This window comes from Neoarius graeffei, chromosome 12 (assembly GCF_027579695.1).
Source record: "Neoarius graeffei isolate fNeoGra1 chromosome 12, fNeoGra1.pri, whole genome shotgun sequence".
NCBI lineage: Eukaryota > Metazoa > Chordata > Actinopteri > Siluriformes > Ariidae > Neoarius > Neoarius graeffei.
The window spans coordinates 3,326,237-3,347,353 of record NC_083580.1 but is presented as its reverse complement, the minus strand read 5'-3'; the positions used below and the strand labels follow the sequence as shown (position 1 = coordinate 3,347,353).

At 40.2% G+C, this 21,117-nt stretch overlaps 1 protein-coding gene across 2 annotated transcripts in view; it reads right to left on the bottom strand.

Annotated features, from left to right (window-relative positions):
• arhgap24 (Rho GTPase activating protein 24) overlaps positions 1-21,117 on the bottom strand; it is a 197,823-nt gene that overhangs the window by 44,152 nt on the left and 132,554 nt on the right. The window lies entirely within an intron of this gene.

The window sequence follows — 21,117 nt, the reverse complement described above, 5'->3', positions numbered from 1 at the left end:
TGGCATGTGATTGTTTCACAGCTGTTTCAGGAACATAATTCCTCCAGATGTAGCTTAGCTAGCTAGCTATGAAAGAAACATTAGCATCCTCTCACCAAATCTAAGCTACAGTAGACTTGGTAGTTAGTATGTAGCAAGTGAGACTGGGTGCTGTATACATTTCTGAAACTAAAAATATTAACCTCTCATCTCATTTCTAAGCATGTGATGGATTGCACTGCTCGGATGCTAATCTGGGTGTCTAGCGCTAGTTTGTGTTTGCTTTTCATGAGTGTCAATATGACCTATTTAGTCACTTCGCTAACACCTCCTTTGCTAGCACTTGTTTTAATTAATATAGTTAGCCATGTTAGCCTAAACTGTCTTCTAGATAGCGATATTAGCCACACAGACCGTTTTCATGCCAAGTTATATAATATTTTGCACTACAACTCCTGTTAAGACCTTTATTCAAACAGCAAGAGTATAAAATATAAAAGCAAAAACAGTCACTGAGAGACTTTAAATCGAGAGAAACAAGTATTTGCTGTTTGTAATGTTCCTGCAGCTAACATGGTGAAAGAAAAGTTTTTTACAATATACATTTAGTACTAGTTTCTCCATTTCTGCCAGATAGATAGATAGATAGATAGATAGATAGATAGATAGATAGATAGATAGATAGATAATTTTCTTACCACTGAGCACCAACTGATCAAAACGACAATTATTAATTTTCTAAGATTAAGCAGCAAAAACATCAGTCTATTTTCTTGTATAAAAAATAATTTTCTGGCTTCCTTCATAACCTTGTGTTTCTAAAATGGTTCCTGGGTTCCTGTCTTGCTAAGAAACATTTGTGGGTTCCTAAGTTCCATAAAATATCCTTTGGGTTCATCAGTTTGTAAAGAAAAGATTCAAGAGTGTCTGAAAAACTATTTCTGTGTTCCTGAGGTCCAAAAAAAATGACATCTCATCCCTGAAAAGGTTCCTAAGTTCCAGAAAAGGTCCTCAGGTTCATCAGTTTGTGAAGAAATTCCTGAAATTCCTGCTTTTTAATGCTTGAATTTCTTTTTAAAAAATGTTTCTGGGTTCCTGAGTTTCCAAAAAAACAACAAAAAAAAGCTCCTCAAAAAAGTTCCTGCATTTCTAAAGTAAGTAAATAAGTAAGTAAAGATCAATTTCCTGGTTCCTGAAACTATTCCTAAATTCCAGAAAAAAATAATTCCTGCATTCCTACAAAGGAAGGAACCTCCTGAAAAGGTTCATCAGTTCCTGTAGAAGATTCTTGGTCCATGAAAAGGTACCTAAGTTCTTAAAAATGTTTTTGGGTTCCTGAGTTCAAAATAAAATGGGGAACAGGAAAAGTTCCTGGGTTCCTGAACAAAAATCTGTCGAGTCCTGAAAACATTTGCACGTTTCTAAACAAACAAAAAATGTCACTAGGTTCCTGAAAAGGTTCCTGTATTCTAGAAAAATATCTTTGGATTCTTCAGAAGTTACTTGATGGCTGAAAAGGTTGTAGAATGTCCAGCAAACCGTTTGTGGGTTCTAGAAGAAAAAAAAAGGAAAATAAAACACATCTCTGGGTTCCTGACAAAGTTCCCCAGTTTCTGAAAAAAGTTGATAAATAGGTCCTTGGTTTTTAAAAAAAATTTTTTAAAGCTAAGTAAAGAAAAGGTTTCACAGAATGGTATGGTTTCACGGAAACGCCCCCCCCCCCCCCCCCCCCCAGTTCCTGAAAGGATTACTGTGTTCCTGATGTCCATGGATTTTCTGAAAAGGTCAATGAAAATACTTCTGTGATGTTTATAGGTTTCTGAAAAAAGTTAATGTGTTCCTGACGAGCTTGCTGAGCTTCTGAAAAGTTTCCTGTAGAAAGAGTGCACCTGGAGCACCAGGAGTCCTGGATCATGTATCCTGAGGCTGAAATGTTTGGGTTCTGGTGACACTGGAAGTTTTTCTCACGGGCCATAAGAGTTCCATCTTCACCTCTCGTACAGCTCAGGTGAGACTGGAGCTGCGGTGGGGTTTTTATGGTCAATGGTGTCGGCTGTGAGTGGTAAAGGGTGAAGGACCTTTGTGTGTTAGATGTTAGAGGGAGTTCAGACAGCAGTAACATTAGTGGATTACATGTAGATGGTCTCGATGCAGATATACGACTCCTGTCACAGCACAAGGTCTTGCTAAGTGAAGCGGGTCAGCCTCAGTTAAAGCACATAAATAAAACTGATTTATGTCCAAGACGTCCAACACGACTGCTGTCTTCAGCGGAGAAGGATATGTCTCTGATACAGATCATAAACCTCGAGAGCAAATTGGTCGTAGCTCGTTTCGTGAGGAAATGAGAATGTTTCCTTAAAAACATAACACACATAATAACACACTCTTTAACTGCATTAACAGCAGAACTTCCAGAGGTTTACTGTATTACACCATTCACCTCCTAAAACCACAGCTCCAGAGACAACGTAATATGACGAACGAGCAAAGAATTGTGATTAATGTTCATTGGATAATGAAATTGCCTCCAAAGTGATGGATCGGCTAGCTGCAAGCTGTCCAAAAGAGCTGCATTTTAAAATGTAAAACTAGCACGTTAGGACCACTTCCTGGATTAAAGAAAAATGAAAGAAGGAAAAAAATGTGGCCTTGTATTCACGTAATTGTGTATTCTCACTTATCAGGTGCACATGGGACATGAGAGCTTTCTGAACAACCTGAAAATGTGGACTTTATTTAAAAAAAAAAAAACCTGGCCTGTTACGTCACAGCGGTGTTGAATTCTGGATTCTGATTGGTCAGAAGGTTTTGATTCATTGTCTATTACAATAGTGCTGATGATAGTCAATGGTAGAAAACAGTGGTCCTCCTTTTTAAGAATTAAAACAGTATGTACTTGTTAATATGGTGAAGTTTTCTGGAAGGAGACTTTTGTTTAACATTTTTACAGAAGGAATCTCCAGTGTCAAAGAATCAAACTAGGAATCAGAGAATCAAACTAGTTATCAAATTATGAATCAAAGAATCAGATTATGAATAATATAATCAAGTGAGTTATTAAACTAGGAATCAAAGCATGAAATTAGGAATCAAATTATGAATCAAGGAATCAAACTAGGAATCAAAGAATCAAACTAGATATTAAAGAATCAAACTATGAATAAAAAAATCAAACTAGGTATCAAAGAATCAATCTAAGAATCAAATTATAAAATTAGAAATTAATTTAGGAATCAAATAATCAAACTGGGATTTAAAATAAATCAAACTAGGAATCAAGTTATGAATCAAATAATCAAATTAGCAATCAAAGAATCAAACTATGAATCAAACAATCAAACTAGGAATCAAATCATGAATCAAAGAACCAAACTAGGACTCAAACAGTCAAATTATGAATCAAAGAATCAAACTATGAATCAAACAATCAAACTAGGAATCAAAGAATGAAACAAGAATTAAAATTATGAATCGAAGAATCTCATCTCATTATCTCTAGCCGCTTTATCCTTCTACAGGGTCGCAGGCAAGCTGGAGCCTATCCCAGCTGACTACGGGCGAAAGGCGGGGTACACCCTGGACAAGTCGCCAGGTCATCACAGGGCTGACACATAGACACAGACAACCATTCACACTCACATTCACACCTACGCTCAATTTAGAGTCACCAGTTAACCTAACCTGCATGTCTTTGGACTGTGGGGGAAACCGGAGCACCCGGAGGAAACCCACGGGGAGAACATGCAAACTCCGCACAGAAAGGCCCTCGCCGGCCACGGGGCTCGAACCCAGGACCTTCTTGCTGTGAGGCGACAGCGCTAACCACTACACCACCGTGCCGCCAAATCGAAGAATCAAACTACGAATTAAAATATGAAACTAGGTGTCAAAACAATCAAACTAGAAAGTTACTCATGTCTGTTTCAGTCGTTTTGTCCCATTTTTACCAAACAACTGTTATGAGACCAAACTATCACACGAGACTAGCTTTCTTTTCAGAAAGTTTGCCATATTTTATATGGACAGAACCAAGGTTGGGTTGCTATTTGTAAGAATGGTATGTCATTGTGTCTGTGTTTTGCACTGATTATACTGGGGGGTGACTTTGGAAGGAAACCTGCCTAAGGATATAGACTAGAGTAATTCACTCTTACATCGAGGAAAGGGTTGCATTTGCATTTAAACTACCTTGTTCCACTATACGAGAGCTCTGTAATAAAGGCACAGGATGGAGATTTTCCCAGAAACCTTACAATTTAGATTTGGCACAGCTTGCATCAATGACACTGTGCTTTATAAGAACGATTTTCAGAAGTCGAGGCTGTAAAAAGACAGCTGCTTTGCCGGCGAGCTCCCAGAAGGGGAAGGTAAATGTGCTCGTCTGAAGCCTGGCAGGAGAGCTGAAATGGATAAAGGTTCGTCCAGGAGGTCACTATCAGCTAATAACTGCTCTGTTTGCCTCCTGCTGTGTCTTCCATCCATCCCTCCATCCATCCAGCTTTCCCTGTGCTGCTCAGATAACACAGCCCACTTCCCCCATCACTGAATTCAATCACGAGCTCATCTGTCAGCCCGAGCTGCCTGGGTGGACACTGTGATGGGTAAATACATCTCTGTCAGAGGACAGATGTGCAAATATGGGCTGGGAAAGACGATGACAAATCCAAGAAGTGGAGCCAAGAAAAAGAGGTGGGGGAAGATTACATGGGATAAAGACGACATCTCATCCAATATACAGTACACACACACACACACACACACACACACACACACACACACACACACACACACACACACACACAGAGGGTGTCCCTTAAGGGGGAACTGTGTATGGGCCATTGATTTACAGGTGCCCCCTAACTTCTGGGATACCCTGTATATGTATGTGTCCAGATGCAAGACAGTGAGCCAAACCCATGCTGGATATCAACATGTCATGCTGTGATACACTATACAGCCTCTCCATCAGCGCAGATGACTGTCATTAAGACGACAGCCGTGACTCGATGGATTTGTCTCAGTGTGTGTCTGAAATGTGTCATGCAGGAGGGGACGGACTTTGTCCACCTGCTGCTGCCATTATCCCACATTCGCACAGGCACCTGCTCCTGCATCGTCCGCACACACACACACACTCACACCACATTAACCTTTGGCTCTGGTCTACAGCTCACACGGCGCACTGAATCAGCACCGTTTAACCAGAGCACAACACTGAAGCCTCATTTATCATTTATTTAGAAAACCTGCATGTCTGAGTTAAAAATTTGAGCCAGATTTCCAAAAGTTTCAATAATTTTCTTTATACTTGTGTATATGTTGCTAAACTGACAAATATCAAATCATCCATAAATTACCAAACATGATCATGGCAGAGCTGGTTTACTTCCTGTTCAGGTTATGTCTTCTTCCTAATTGTGCAAGTGAAAAAAGGAATCATTTCCAAAATGACACAGTGATGTTTAAAGGCCTGGTCCCACAATACCCATAACTACAACTATAACTATAACGATAACTATAAATAAATCGGTCCCCTGCAGTTTATGTGCAGTGCCCAGGCCTGGGTTTATCCATATCAGTGAGAATCAAAGAATCAAACTAGAAATAAAATAATCAAACTATGAATAAAAAAAAAATCAAACTAGGTATCAAAGAATCAAATGATAAAATTAGGAATTAATTTAGGAATCAAATGATCAAACTGGCATTTAAAATAATTCAAATTATGATTCATATAATCAATAATATAATTATATAAGCATAGGTATGGTCATAGTTGTAGTTAGAGGTATAGTTATCGGTGTTGTGGGACCGGGCCCTAATTCTCAAACCTGGCACTAGTTCCTGAAAGCTGGTGAGGCAAATCACAGATTCACACAAACCCCATTTAAGGAAAAAGTTGGAATATTTCCAAAAATGCAACCAAAACCAGAATCTGTGATTTGTTCATTCTTTTGAACCTTTATTTAATTGATAAAGTACAAATGGAAAGATTCCCAATGTTCCCTAACCAACCCAGAGACCTCAGCGGCATTTCTGTGTAGAATTGATGTATGGCTTTCTCCTTGTGTAATGGTTTCAGGTTGCCATTTCTTCATGCAGCGCCAGACTGTGTTACATGACAACGGTTTTCCAAAGCACTCCCAAAGCCCATGTGGATATATTTATCACAGTAGCATGATGGTTTCTCATGCAGTGCCATCCCAGGGCTTGAAGGTCAATTGTGATTGACAATCCTCTCATGACACAGTGATGTTTAAAGGCCTGGTCCCACAAATTGGTGAGCCACAAACCATCTCTGGGTACAAAGACTGAGCTGGTCGTTCTTGGATGCTGCTTTTATACCCAATCATGATCCCCGTTGCTGTGAAATGTTTCAGTATTCTATAAACTTTTCACTCTTATTTTGCTTCTGTCCCAACTTTCTTCAAGTGTGTTGCAGACATCAGATTTCGTTGTGCGTCTGTCAGTTAAATAAAGGTTTAAGAGAATTTACAAATTGCAGATTTTTTATTACATTTTAGAAAATATCCCGGGCGGCACGGTGGTGTAGTGGTTAGCACTGTCGCCTCACAGCAAGAAGGTCCGGGTTCGAGCCCCGTGGCCGGCGAGGGCCTTTCTGTGCGGAGTTTGCATGTTCTCCCCGTGTCCGCGTGGGTTTCCTCCGGGTGCTCCGGTTTCCCCCACAGTCCAAAGACATGCAGGTTAGGTTAACTGGTGACTCTAAATTGACCGTAGGTGTGAATGTGAGTGTGAATGGTTGTCTGTGTCTATGTGTCAGCCCTGTGATGACCTGGCGACTTGTCCAGGGTGTACCCCGCCTTTCGCCCGTAGTCAGCTGGGATAGGCTCCAGCTTGCCTGCGACCCTGTAGAACAGGATAAAGCGGCTAGAGATAATGAGATGAGATGAGATGAGATGAGAAATGAATCATTGATAAATTGCTGTGGTTTAAAAACTTCACAACATACTATTATAGGAAAATAATCAAAAATGTGATGGAAGATGATTGTTTTCCTTTAAAAGCACATCTCGTTCTGTTTTGCTCTGAGATTCTGAATGTTATGAGTTAACAATAATTCCGAAAGGACCATAAACAACTGACAGATAGGAACAGAACAAATCATAGCAGCAGACCCAGGAGAGTTAGGCTCAAACCTGCACATTTCCATTAAAACTAATCCTAATTCACGGTGGGTTCTGGATCTTTCCGGGAACAGATGAGGAACTTGTCGCTGATATTTTCCTGAACCCAACCTTCGAATTTAATTGAAGTGTCTGAGAGTGTGACTGGAGGTGAAGTAAACGTCAGCTGAACTCTAACCTCGCCTGTTGCTCTGAGGAAACACTGGGAATAAAAACAGATGTTGAAATGTCAGCAGTGTCAGCGTGGTGTGTGAATTCAGGCTCTGATGGTTCCTCAGCCTCAGCTACAGTGGTGCTTGAAAGTTTGTGAACCCTTTAGAATTTTCGATATTTCTGCATAAATATGACCTAAAACATCATCAGATTTTCACACAAGTCCTAAAAGTAGATAAAGAGAACCCAGTTAAACAAATGAGACAAAAATATTATACTTGGTCATTTATTTATTGAGGGAAATGATCCAATATTACATATCTGAGTGGTATATGAACCTTTTCTTTCAGTATCTGGTGTGACCCCCTTGTGCAGCAATAACTGCAACTAAACGTTTGCGGTAACTGTTGATCAGTCCTGCACACCGGCTTGGAGGAATTTTAGCCCATTCCTCCGTACAGAACAGCTTCAATTCTGGGATGTTGGTGGGTTTCCTCACAGGAACTGCTCGCTTCAGGTCCTTCCACAGCATTTTGATTGGATTAAGGTCAGGACTTTGACTTGGCCATTCCAAAACATTCACTTTATTCTTCTTTAACCATTCTTTGGTAGAACAACTTGTGTGCTTAGGGTCGTCTTGCTGCATGACCCACCTTCTCTTGAGATTCAGTTCATGGACAGATGTCCTGACATTTTCCCTTAGAATTTGCTGGTATAATTCAGAATTCATTGTTCCACCAATGATGGCAAGCCGTCCTGGCCCAGATGCAGCAAAACAGGCCCAAACCATGATACTACCACCACCATGTTTCACAGATGGGATAAGGTTCTTATGCTGGAATGCAGTGTTTTCCTTTCTCCAAATGTAACGCTTCTCATTTAAACCAAAAAGTTCTATTTTGGTCTCATCTGTCCACAAAGCATTTTTCCAATAGCCTTCTGGCTTGTCCACATGATCTTTAGCAAACTGCAGATGAGCAGCAATGTTCTTTTTGGAGAGCAGTGGCTTTCTCCTTGCAACCCTGCCATGCACACAATTGTTGTTCAGTGTTCTCCTGATGGTGGACTCATGAACATTAACATTAGCCAATGTGAGAGAGGCCTTCAGTTGCTTAGAAGTTACCCTGGGGTCCTTTGTGACCTCTCTGACTATTACACACCTTGCTCTTGGAGTGATCTTTGTTGGTTGACCACTCCTGAGGAGGGTAAGAATGGTCTTGAATTTCCTCCATTTGTACACAATCTGTCTGACTGTGGATTGGTGGAGTCCAAACTCTTTAGAGATGCTTTTGTAACCTTTTCCAGCCTGATGAACATCAACAACGCTTTTTCTGAGGTCCTCAGAAATCTCCTTTGTTCGTGTCATGATACACTTCCACAAACATGTGTTGTGAAGATCAGACTTTGATAGATCCCTGTTCTTTAAATAAAACAGGGTGCCCACTCACACCTGATTGTCATCCCATTGAATGAAAACACCTGACTCTAATTTCACCTTCAAATTAACTGCTAATCCTAGAGGTTCACATACTTTTGCCGCTCACAGATATGTAATATTGGATCATTTTCCTCAATAAATAAATGACCAAGTATAATATTTTTGTCTCATTTGTTTAACTGGGTTCTCTTTATCTACTTTTAGGACTTGTGTGAAAATCTGATGATGTTTTAGGTCATATTTATGCAGAAATATAGAAAATTCTAAAGGGTTCACAAACTTTCAAGCACCACTGTATATCTGCCAAAAAGCTCAAAAAAACTTACAAAACCTTTCATTTGACCTTTCAGAAGGCCTAAACAAAAGCTGTGATAATCAAAAGGTAAATTTTCTTAAAATAAACACCATTTACTCGATATCGAATCAGTAGCCTTGGCGAACCACGAGGTGAATTTCATTTATCTTTTTATCTGCCGATTATCTTCTGATACTACGAAGTTATAACAAAGTTTCTCTTATTTTGTTTCTGGTTCTGATTGGTTCCAAAGTTTATCAAGAAGTAGAATGGGTAACTGAACTTGATCAGGATAAGTGCTGATTGGTTAAGAAGTTTCACTATTGTTACACTCATTCTTACAACACGATGACATCATGGCTACTGCCTCGCTTCGCCTCTATGAGGCACTAGCCACCAAAATCTCAATCTTTATTTTAATGCTTTTAGGACAGTTACCCTTTCATTTCTGAAGCAAATTTGATAGAAAATGAGGCCGAATTAGAATCAGAAGAGAATAATTATAACAAAATTATGAAAGAATGAAATAAATTAAATCTCACATTTGAAATGCTGATATGTTTGGGCTTTCTCTCAACGCCTAGAAGGCCCTGATGGTTCCCCTCTGTCGAGTAGACTGAATAACAGCTAACTAACTAACTAACTAACTAACTAACTGTTAAATCTCAGGGTTCTCCGAGACTCATGTCTTCAGTCAGACTTGTAATTTGTAGTTACTTCCGCTCCAGAAACTCTTCAATGCAGCGTGACATCTGTACAGAATTAAAGCTAAGAATGAAAGCTGCGTTGATTCCATACCCTTACATTTTCTTGTTTTGGTGCATTAGCTTCAGGAAGATTTGTGCGTCTTGGTGTGTGTGTGTGTGTGTGTGTGTGTGTGAGAGAGAGAGAGAGATCAGGTGGTTTCTGAACTCTGTGTCTCCTCTTTAATGAGTGACCAGGACGACATTATAGCCTCATCCAGGTGGAACCAGACAAAGAGCTTCAGTGTGCTAGATGTATAGAGACACATTCCCAGGCCCTATACACCCCCCCCCCCCCCCCCCAACACACAACTAACACAAAGAAATGCACGGTCAGCCTCTAAGGACAAGAGAAAGAAATGGAAAAAAAATACATTTTTGGCAAAGGCGACCGTTTCCTCAACACGTAGCAAATGTCCGATCCAACAGTTAGACGTTTCGGAATGAAATACTGCGGAAGGAACAGACATGGGCTGGAAGAAAAATGGCCAATTATGCAGACGGCAGCATTGTGTTGGTCTGGAATAGCCAAAACACATGCTACTTCCTGGCTGGAGCCTGGGGACCCTGCTGAAGGAGCTCGGCTGTAAACGCCTGAGGAACTGACAAGCACCGAGACGATCAATCAGCAGAGGCAGAGGCTCAGTAGTGCACGCTAATCTCACTCAAATACTACAGTCAGCTGATTGAGGAATAATCAGTGGGGAAAGTGGTGATAAAAAACTCCTCCGTGTGTGTGTGCGCGTGTCCATCGGTTAACAGGTTTAGAGAGTAAGAAACAGTCCCAGTCTGCACAAAGTTTGCAGAATAAAAGTTTACAGCTCTCAGTTGATATTAACACACTCTTTCTAATACGCTATCGTTTCTATAGTAACTGCTCGTTTTGCATAAACAGATTAAAAAACGTATGTAATCAATCATCGATCTGGTGAAGATTTCTGGAAGTGTCAGTGCTTTGTAACAGAGATAAAGCTGTAATGTTATAGCCTGGCAAGCCAGACTAAATGTGAATATTTAGTCTGGCCTCGATCCGTAGACATTTCCGAAGGGGGTAGGAGGAACAAACCGCTGTCTTTCAAACTGTCTCTGTGCGTATAGGCCAACGCTCTGACCAATCAGCGCAACAGTGACTGTGACGTAGTCAGAGCGACAGAAAGCAGTGGGGGAGGCCTTGAAATAAATAATTTTTCAAAATGCGTATTAATTAATAAACAGGTTCTAGATATTAAGAAGTTTGGAGATAATGACCACAAGTTTGGAGTCTGTACCACATACACTCATTTTTTTTCCAAGTGTTTTTCAAGGGTTTGCTTAAACTGTTTTTGAGAGTTTTTATTTAGTGGTGTTTGGTGAAATAATTTCCCTTAAATTTAAAATAATGGGAAAATAAGAAACAATCAAAAAGTAATGTTTCAAAGCTGTTTATTAATTCTTCGTACTGCACAAACTAGCCCCATCCTTTTGGCTACGAGCGGAGCCAGCTGGTAGATCAGACTTTTGCCATAGCCGGTCGGCAAAACAGCAAAAACGTCCTTCTTGAAAAGGAATGAGCGGAGAGCCTCTTCCTGCTCATGTTTCAACGAAAACTCCAAGTCTGATTCTTCTAAAACTGATTCCAAAGCGGAGTCAAACGTGCGCTGTTCACTAGCTGTAGCCATCTTTCCTGTTGTGCTTTCTCCAGCGTCGCGCAGCTTTGTCGTCACTCCTGCAAAAGCCCGCCCAAAGAATCCAAACAAAAACCTTGCGTTGTGATTGGCGGGCACGATTTGATGCCCAGGGTGTTTTTGTTGATATGGTGCGAGGCTAGACCCACTCGCTAGGCAAAAATATTTTTGGCTGCTAGGCGGGTGGGTCTAGTTTACTAGGCTAGTAATGTTATGTTTTCCAGATAAATGAGTTTACGCTTATTTGTGTTTTCTGTAACAAACTACAACAAACTTTTTGTGATATTTGAGATGTTTGCCACAAAAACCGTGATGTATGTTTTTGTCGCAAATACGTAGCCGATGCTGAAAATTGTAACTAATACAAAAAAAAAAAAACTTGGAGTTGAATATTAACCAGATGCGAAATCAGATACAGATGTGGCTTACATTCAATTCGAAAAAGTCAAGTGGTTTTATTTTTCTTTCTTAGTATGGATTTTTTGCAGATTTGAATGCCGCGGTGTTCAACCAATAATACACATCTATAAACGTTTCTAGCGACAGAGCTTCATTTTTTAACTCTTTACACTGACTGTCTGCAAATAGTAAGAAATTACATCAACTTTAACTCTACTGTATGTTTATCTACAGTCAGTGTTATAATGTTATAATATTATAACGTTATAATGCAGACATTAGCTAGTTAGCGAGCTAGTTAGTCGCTAAGCAAATATCATCAATATGATTTCACCATTTATTATGAACTGTGTTCAAAAATATCAGTCACTCTTTTGAACATATTCAACACAACCATAGGTCAAAACAAAGCAACAAAAAAATTAGACGCAGCTTCATTGTTCCAGGTACAGACTCCGTACTGCTGGTTCTCAGCCCTGCAACAACTATGTTGTTGGTTTTGTTGCAAATCTGTAACATGAAGAAGCGCCTTGTATTGAAATTTCAGCATGGAGGGTTAAAAAAAATTATCAAATCTGAAATCTAAGATGAAACTGAGTCATGTATTGAGTCATGTATAACTTATGAAATCCACTCAAATCAAGTCATGTGTGTCGATGTGAACTACATCTGCTTTGTTTTTATTACGTAAACGAAGTGCTTGAGAAACAACATTCTTCTAAATTCTTTTTCTAAAACTCGTACATTTTTTAAAAATATCTAATTATAAATTTGATATTTTTGGTTACTGGATTATGTGCGATAGTTATATGCGGTGGTTATATTGACGTAAACAAGTGGAATGAAATTTCGTTCAAATGTGCATTCTGAATGTACAGGTCAATAACAATAAATCTATCTATCTATCTATCTATCTATCTATCTATCTATCTATCTATCTATCTATCTATCTATCTATCTGCACATTTGTAAAAGATTCAATTTCACTTTGGAGCAAAAGAAAAGTTCTGGGTTGATGATACATCTGTCAAAACGAAAGTACAAAAGTACACAAGGAGTTGCTAAGTATACATGATGGCATTCCTCAACTCTCTCTCTCTCTCTCTCTCTCTCGAATCCTGAATGAAAAAGTGTTACCTGAAGAAGACGATGGAAACTCGGCAAGTCCAAACTGAGATAATGGAAGCGCAGCCTGCTGTTGCACCACAGCCATGATGGAAGGATGGATGGATGGATGGAAAAAGCTCCAGTAAAAATGGCTTTCCTGGAGCTTTAACTCATACTGACATGGCCCAGAGTGAGTAAATGTAGAGGATAGAGAGAGACCGAGAGAGAGAGAGAGAGAGGGGGGAGACTACACCCACTCCTCTCAATAGCCCTAGACAGGGAACAATAGGGAATCCCAGCAGGCTGTAGAGCGAGGAGGCCGGCCCATGGATCAGCGGCCCCACTGATGATTGACAGGCAGATACCTGAGAAAAACCCCGCCTCCTCATTAACTCTGATTTGTGGGAAACATGATACAATGGCGTGTGTTACCAGTGAGGAACCTTGGAGATGTCTTGGAGACAACTTTCCCATTAATACAGACTAAATACAGACTCTATCATGGAGCTGGTGGATAATGGAAGTCTGTTTTACCAAAAAAATCTTCCATAAATTATATACTACATACCTGCAGCTTCATCTGCTCAAAAGTCTGAGGCACATGTAAAGAAATGCTGGAGACCGAAAACGGCTTAAAAATAATGAAATGAAACGTTTCAATATTTAAAAAAAAATACTATAAACAGTAATCAGTAAACCATAAATGAAAAAGTCAATATTTGGTGTGAGATGACCCTTTGCTTTAAAAAAAAAATCCGTTTCAGGTCCAGTGAGTGCAGTTTTATGCGGAAATGAGCTGTAGGTTTTACTGAGCATCTTACAGAACCAGACACAGTTCTTCTGGACACTTTGACTGTCACACTCACTTCTTCATTTTACACCAAAATTTTGCCAGTAGCCTTCATTATGTTTTCTTTTTTCATCTGAAAAGTGCTCTCTTATAATGGAATATGCTGCTCAAACATTTAATTTTGTGCTGGGGAAAAAAAAAACAATGAACATTTGGAACTCTAAAATGTTTTTGTAATGTTGTGACTCGATAATGTAGAAGCCATAAAATAGAAATCTATAACAAAGTCTGGATGAAGAAAAAAATAGGGGGGCTAAGACTTTTGCACAGTACTGTAGGTCATAACTTTCAGCCTAAATTTCACCTTCAAACTTGTGGAAATAAAGAGATAATCAAAATATCCTGTTATTAAGTCAGATTAATTAATAAATCAATGATGTATTAGCTTGAAATACTACCTGCCTCAATAGAAATTATGAAAAATGTTGAAATGATGGCATAATACTCTGAAATAACAAATTGCTAAGTAGAAACAAAGAAGATGTAAAGTCAGAATAATGATGTGGTGGAAAACAATGAGATAAATATTACACTGAAACAATGAGATAATCATCTGATTCCATGACAATATCCTGAGATAATGAGTTTTATTCTATCCACACTCACTGGATATGAACAATCACGCACTCTGATTGGCTACTCTACTACCAGGATATCAGCTCATATACCCGTGAGTAGAGAAAAGCAAAATGGCAGAGCATGTTGCTGAACCAACCAAAGACAAAATAAAAACTCTACTTGAAAACAACCCCCCCCCAAAAAAAAATACAAAAAACAACAAAATATGGAATGAAAGTATTTGATGGTAAGAACATATCTTTTTTTATTTTTCAATAATTATTATCTCATTTTTCACAAATTGCTTGTCATTTTGCGGTTTGTTTACATTCTAAGCAGAAATGATTTTGTCGGACATTTTGTATAAAGTTTTTATTGATCAAATAACGCCGCTTTCAGAGCTGGGGACGAGGTGGGCCTGAGGACAGCTAGGGCCAATCTGTCACGAGGCATCAGGGTGGCCAAGAGACAGTATTCCAGGCACATTGCTGACCATTTCAACGACAGCAGAGACACCAGGAACCTGTGGTGGGGGATTCAGACCATCACAGACTACAAGCCCTCGCCACAGACCTGTGACAACTCCACGTCTCTGCTGAATCAGTTGAACGACTTCTTCGCTCGCTTTGAGGCAGACAACAGCACCACGGCAAAGAAGACCCCACCACCTCCCGGTGACCAGGTGTTGATGCTGTCCCCAGACAGCATGAGGAGAGCTCTCAGGACGACAAATGTACGAAAAGCCCCGGGTCCTGATAACATTCCTGATCGTGTCCTGAGAGACTGTGCCGAGGAGCTCACAGGTGTCTTTACAGACATCTTCAACATCTCGTTGAGCCAGGCTGTTGTCCCCACGTGCCTCAAAGCCACCACCATCATCCCGGTCCCGAAGAAGCACTCTCCCTCCTGCTTCAACGACTACCGCCCTGTCGCACTCACTCCCATCCTCATGAAGTGCTTCGAGTGGCTAGTCATGAGGCATATCAAGTCTGCCCTCCCCCCTGCCCTGGATCCTTTCCAGTTTGCATATCAATCCAACCGTTCGACCGATGACGCCATCTCCACTGCCCTCCACTCAGCCCTCACCCACCTGGAGACAAAAGACTCGTATGTCAGAATGCTGTTCATAGACTTTAGCTCAGCATTCAACACAATCATTCCTCAGCAGCTCATTCACAAACTGGACCAGCTGGGACTCAACACCTCCCTGTGCAACTGGCTGCTGGACTTCCTGACAGGGAGACCACAGACTGTACAGGTCGGCAGCAACTCCTCCAGCACCATCACACTAAACATGGGGCCCCCCAAGGATGTGTGCTAAGCCCCCTCCTCTTCACTCTGCTGACCCACGACTACACACCAACATCCAGCTCAAATATCTTCATTAAGTTTGTGGAGGACACGACTGTGGTGGGTCTCATCAACAATGGCGATGAGACAATCTACAGGAGTGAGGTGAGCCGCTTGGCCATGTGGTGCAAGGACAACAATCTCCGTCTGAACGTGGAGAAGACAAAGGAGATTGTTGTGGACTTCAGGAGAGAGCACACCCAGCATGCTCCACTATCTATTGATGGTGCTGCAGTGGAGAGGGTGAGCAGCACCAAGTTTCTGGGTGTGCACATCTCTGAAGACCTGTCCTGGAACCACAACACCGCATCACTGGCCAGAAAAGCCCAACAGCGTCTGTACTTCCTCTGCAAACTGAGGAGAGCAAGAAGCCCTGGCCCCCATCATGCACACTTTCTACAGAGGCACCATCGAGAACATCCTGACCAGCTGCATCACCGTGTGGTACGGCGCCTGCACCGTGTCCTGCTGCAAGACTCTGCAGCGCATCGTGAGAGCAGCTGAGAGGATCATTGGTGTCTCTCTCCCTTCTCTAATGGATATCTATAACTCCCGCCTCACCCGCAAAGCCATCAGGATTCCAGGTGACCCCACCCACCCATCTCACAGCCTCTTCAGTCTGCTGCCATCGGGGAGGAGACTGCGGAGTCTCCGGGCCAAAACCAGCAGGCTCAAGAACAGTTTCTTTCACCAGGCGGTCAGGAGGCTCAACTCCCTCCCTGTTCTGCCCCTCCGCCCCCCTCTGCCCCCTGCCACAGATTCTGCTCGCACTCCCCCCTGCCCCCCCTCAGCATCTGACATGTCATCCTCACAGTTCCCCCCCCAACACACACACACACATATACATACATCTCATCGTTCATTAACACACTGAACTCAGGGACCGCACATCTCACTTTACCTCGCTCATTTGCACTATTCCGCACTACCTCACTTTAACAGCTGCTAGTTTGTTTATTCTGCTTATTTCATGTTTACCTGCTATACCTCAAATGCCCTTGACTGTTTGGTTATTTGTACCAATTTGTGTGTGTGTGTGTGTGTGTGTGTGTGTGTGTGTGTGTGTGTGTGTGTGTGTTTAGTCTAGTTCATATCTAGAGTGTTTTATACTGTTTATATTGTCTGAGTGTTTAGTCTGTCTTGTTCTTATCTGTTTATACTGTTTATTTATACTGTTTATATTGTTTGAGTGTTTAGTCTGTCTAGTTCCTATCTAGAGTGTTTATACTGTTTATATTGTTTGTTTTTTTCAATTATTCTATTTTTATTTATTGCATTGCCAGTTTGCACCGTGGGTCAGAGAGGACTGATATTTCATCTGTGCTGTATGTCGAGCATGTATAGCATATTTGACAATAAAGTTGACTTGACTTGACTTAAAAATGCTCCATTTCTCAAAATCCAGTGAATGTGGATAGAATAAAACACAGTTATTCCACTCAATTTTGTCATACATGGATTATAGACAACTCGGTGCTACGCATCTCATTGGCTATCAGCTCATGTATGACTCGATTTCATGGAATAACTTAATTATTGAAATAAGTGATGAAAGTAGTCAAAACTGTGAGATATTAAGTTGAATTAACAGCATATCTTGAAATACTGAGTTATTAATTTGAAATAAGAATACCGGGATATTAAGATGAAATAGTGAATAATAATGAAATGTTAATTCAAAATAACTGGATATTATGCAAATGTATGTTATTACAAAATAATGCCATGAAATATTGAGTTTTTAAGTTTAAAAAAATGATGCAGCCATGAAGCTTCTCATTTACCAGCTCATCCACAGAGATCTCTGTATTCACTCAGTTTGTTTAGGAGATAATCACAGGACAAGTGCTGGAATTTTATAGTGAAAAGCCGACCTCGCAGAACAAAGTGGAATAATCTGAACCAGAGCCTAAACCAAGATAACAGTCTCGATTGCTATTGCTGTTCCGCAGATGTATCGAGAGTAACGTCAATATCAGAACTAGATAGAGACTGTGACTAAAGTTACAGTAATTTGTGCTAGCTCTTACAAAGTGGGACGTCTGGTCACTGTACCCTATAGATCCGGAACAGTTAGAGAGACAGAATGATGCTTACAGAGGAAAAATGCCCGTGTTTCATGGATCATTCCGGTTTGGTGATCCAGATCAGCACCAAAAGTCATAGTAATGTAATTCAGCCCAGAGGTATTCTTCATGTGAAATCTGGTGATGATTGGTTGAAAACTGAGGGAGAAATAGTGTCCTAAAACATAATAATAATAATAATAATAATAATAATAATAATAATAATAAAGTAGAAAGATCCTGAGTGAGAGTAACAATTTGTGCTACCGCTGCTAGTGCAAATTAATTACAGCAGGACTTTAAAAAAAAGAAGCTGAAGCTGTTTAACTTTAGCAGAGTAAAAAAAAAAAGAAATGCAGTAAAACACTCTTGTGCTATGCTGCTGTAGGAAAATAATCAATGATGGATTGACGTGATGAAGCGGAGTTACTGATACCACCCTGAAATTGATTATTTTCCTATAACACCACATTCTGAAGTATTTTATTCCTCTTACATCACAACAGCTAGACATTTTTTAAACATATTTTTATCCTTTTATAGTTACATTTAGTGTTTGGTTCAATCTATAAAAGAATGTAGTTCCTCTTTTCGCTTACATTATCTTTTTTTTCTCTTTCTTGAAGTTAATAATAATAATAATAATAATAATAATAATAATAATAATATCTTGTCATGTGACCAGAAACTCCTCTGTCCTGATGTCTGAAAACTTAAAGTTACGTCTTTATGTCTGAGTGCTATATTACTGAATGAGCTGTTACTATCGAAATGATAACTGAGAATTGAGAATTTAACACTTGGAGTTCACAAATCATTAAAATTTTATTCCATATTCTATTAAATTCCATATTTATCCTTTTTTTCCTACAAGTGTACATTCAGGTTAAATCCAAACGTATGTGAAAGTATTACTTGGGAAACAAAAGCTGACAAAATTCCACTTGGCTCAGGTTCTGATTGCAAAACAACATGAGGACCTTCGACAGGGAGTTCAGCACTAACACACTGCACAAGCAAACACCTGTTACAGTACACACACACACACACACACACACACACACACACGCACACACACACACACAGAGAAAGAGAGCCAGTCAAAGTGCTTTCCCCCAGGGACGTCGACACGATGCCACGCAGACGATCCTGCCAAAACCAGGACTTGATTAATCGTGCCAGGAATAGCAAATAATCGCCACATGAACAAGAAGAGTCACATGTCATTTGGTTCTCGAATGACTCTTTGAACATGACATGAGGTTGGGATGAAGGGAATGTCATAATGACCGTGCTCGATGGTGTTCCCATGTTAGTTGTGTAAAAACCAAAAGCCACACCTCATGACCGACTGTCATTAGGACGTTTACAGGTCCAGAACTGGCCGCATAAATATCTGTAAATAATGTAAGACTGGGTTTTTTAAAGAATTATTTTAACGGCCAGACCACAACAAGGGACAGACCAAAGCCACCCAGTGACAGAAGAACATCCTGTGTGTATAAAGTTTCACTTGTCTAAAATTAGGATCGGAACCAGCTGAGTGGAGAGAGAGAGAGAGAGAGAGAGAGAAAGAAAGTGTAAACTAACATTAGAAACCGCTTCATGTGAATTCTTCTATTTACAGGCCAAATCCACGTAAGGAGTTCTTTCAAAATTCAGGGTAACATGAAGAAATTTCCCAGGCTGTTAGAGTTCTTCGCTAACATTCATGACATTTTCACCAGGAAGTCATCATATGTCTATATTATATTATTACATATACAGAACACTTTTTCGATGGAATAAAAACGTGTTTTATTCCCTTCTAGCAGGTTTCATTCACTTGGTTTGATAGCATGCAATACTATTAGCATATCACTTATCCTACGTGTATTACATCGCTCTACTCAATGGAGAATGAGTGAAGATATGAAGCTTAATGCATATATATTTCATGAGTGAAGAAGTGAAAATATTTTCAACACAAGAAGATAAGCTTCATATTTAGTTAATTTGATTTGGGTAATGGGCGGCACGGTGGTGTAGTGGTTAGCGCTGTCGCCTCACAGCAAGAAGGTCCTGGGTTCGAGCCCCAGGGCCGGCGAGGGCCTTTCTGTGCGGAGTTTGCATGTTCTCCCCGTGTCCGCGTGGGTTTCCTCTGGGTGCTCCGGTTTCCCCCACAGTCCAAAGACATGCAGGTTAGGTTAACTGGTGACTCTAAATTGAGCGTAGGTGTGAATGTGAGTGTGAATGGTTGTCTGTGTCTATGTGTCAGCCCTGTGATGACCTGGCGACTTGTCCAGGGTGTACCCCGCCTTTCGCCCGTAGTCAGCTGGGATAGGCTCCAGCTCGCCTGCGACCCTGTAGAACAGGATAAAGCGGCTACAGATAATGTGATGTGTGATGTGATTTGGGTAATCAAAATAATTTTAATTTTGAACCGGTTCGCCATTTTGACAACACGCATCTGTCTAGTCAGCGGGGAAACACTGGGAGTGATGTCATCAGAGTGAAATATTGTGAATTATTATACATACAGGACACTTTTTCAATGGAATAAAAACGTGTTTATTCCTTTCTAGCAGGTTTCATTCATTTGGTTTGATAGCATGCAATATTGTTATCATATCACTTATCCTACGTGTATTACAGTACATCACTCTACCCAATGGAGAATGAGCACTGAATATGGTTTACGATATTGCATGGTTGTCAAGACATTACGTCACACATCGGAGACGTAAAACTTCCACACTAGTGAGCGGCTGGGACAATTTGTAAATAAACAAAAATGGCTGCCAGGTTTGCTTTGTTAAATATGGAAGATTTTGAGAGAATTTTGAAAGAGAAAGACGTGTTGAACACCCAAAAGGAATGTGTACGTATAATAATAATAATAATAATAATAATAATAATAACGATGTCTGGCTTTTCTTCGTGGTCTATCTGATATATTCCATTCAGCTGCTCGTCTTCGACTTGTTCAGTATCATGCTAGCTGAATGGAATATATCTGATAGACCACTCAACATCAGCCAATATTATTTAAATATCATCTAATATCGATATTAACATCATGATATATTTTTCTGAGTATTTGTGAACACGTGCCTCTCCATATATAAGGAATAAAATCCTCTGTATGGTGCTGTTATAGGAAAATAATCCACAACTGTCAGTTTTGCGTCACAGGACCGTCTTCGGTATCTGATAGTGGAATTTCTGTTTCCATAGTAACACTTGTCTTGATACTTCGGACACAAATTTAATTACATAACACCAACAGAGAGGGAAAAAACCCCGAAGCTGATGAAGGAACAACGGTTTATAACCGCTATAGCATGAGTGAGAACAGGATGTTTCACAGATGTTCCTGAATTTGTCC